General features: G+C 46.9%; 1 protein-coding gene across 1 annotated transcript in view; it reads right to left on the reverse strand.

The window, feature by feature from the left end:
- Nucleotides 1-1,632, reverse strand: part of LOC111959629 (MYC binding protein 2) — a 236,902-nt gene that overhangs the window by 48,221 nt on the left and 187,049 nt on the right.

Here is a 1,632-nt window from a genome sequence, read left to right on the forward strand (position 1 = left end):
AGGTAGGAACACACACAGTGAGAAAGGAGGGAGAGAGAACAGGTTAAGAGGAAAACACACCACAGTGAGAAAGGAGGGAGAGAGAACAGGTAAGGAACACACACAGTGAGAAGGAGGGAGAGAGACCAGGTAAGGAAACACACCACAGTGAGAAAGGAGGAGGGAGAACAGGTAAGGAACACCACACAGTGAAAAAGGAGGGGAGAGAACAGGCTAGGAAACACACCACAGTGAGAAAGGAGGAGGGAGAGAACAGTAAGGAAACACCACAGTGAAAAAGGAGGGAGAGAGAACAGGTAAGGAAACACACCACAGTGAGAAAGGAGGGAGAGAACAGGTAAGGAAACACACACAGTGAGAAAGGAGGGAGAGAACAGGTAAGGAAACACACACAGTGAGAAAGGAGGGAGAGAAAGGTAAGGAAACACACCACAGTGAGAAGGAGGGAGAAGACAGGGTAAGGAACACCCACAGTGAGAAAGGAGGAGGGAGAACAGGTAAGGAAACACACCCCAGTGAGAAAGGAGGGAGAGAGAACAGGTAAGGAACACACAGTGAGAAAGGAGGAGGGAGAACAGGTAAGGTAACACACCACAGTGAGAAAGGAGGGAGAGAGAACAGGTAAGGAAACACACCACAGTGAGAAAGGAGGGAGAGACAGGTAAGGAAACAACCACAGTGAGAAAGGGGGAGAGAACGGGTAGAGGAAACCACGCAGGTGAGAAAGGAGGGAGAGAGAACAGGTAAGGAAACACACACAGTGAAACAGGAGGGAGAGAGAACAGGTAAGGAACACACCACAGTGAGAAAGGAGGGAGAGAGAACAGGTAAGGAAACACCACAGTGAAGAGAGGGAGAGAGAACAGGTAAGGAAACACACACAGTGGAAAGGAGGGAGAGAACGGTAAGGAACACACCAACAGTGAGAAAGGAGGAGGAGAACAGGTAAGGAAACACACCACAGTGAGAAAGGAGGGAGAGAGAACAGGTAAGGAAACACACCACAGTGAGAAAGGAGGGGAGAGAACGGTAAGCAAACACACCACAAGTGAGAAAGGAGGAGGGGAACAGGTAAGGAAACACACACAGTGGAAAGGAGGGAGAGAGAGGATGACCATTGGGAGAAGCAAAGACGGACAGTCAGAACAGACAAGTTGGAGTTAACACAGCTATAAAGAGAACAGAAAAAAAGGGTAGTAAGGATGCATGAACTAGGGCTGGGAGACAGCAGTTTGAGCACGGGGCTGGGATAATGGAGTGAATGGAAACATATTGATCATGTTATACTTAATGATACTTAATAGTAAGTAATATTAGTAATATGCATGTCAATCTCTCCTGCTGAAAGTGGAGGAGAGATTGATTCATCATTATTTTATTTATGAGAGGTATGACATGTTGAATGCACTGAGCTTCTGTCAACTACTGGCACCCAGGTTAAATTAGATTTTTAAAAAACAGATTCAAAAACACTTATGGAACAGCGGGACTGAAAAGGAGGGAGAGAGAACAGGTAAGGAAACACACCACAGTGAGAAAGGAGGGAGAGAGAACAGGTAAGGAAACACACCACAGTGAGAAAGGAGGGAGAGAGAACAGGTAAGGAAACACACCACAGTGAGAAAGGAGGGA

This window comes from Salvelinus sp. IW2-2015, linkage group LG36 (assembly GCF_002910315.2).
Source record: "Salvelinus sp. IW2-2015 linkage group LG36, ASM291031v2, whole genome shotgun sequence".
Lineage (NCBI taxonomy): Eukaryota > Metazoa > Chordata > Actinopteri > Salmoniformes > Salmonidae > Salvelinus > Salvelinus sp. IW2-2015.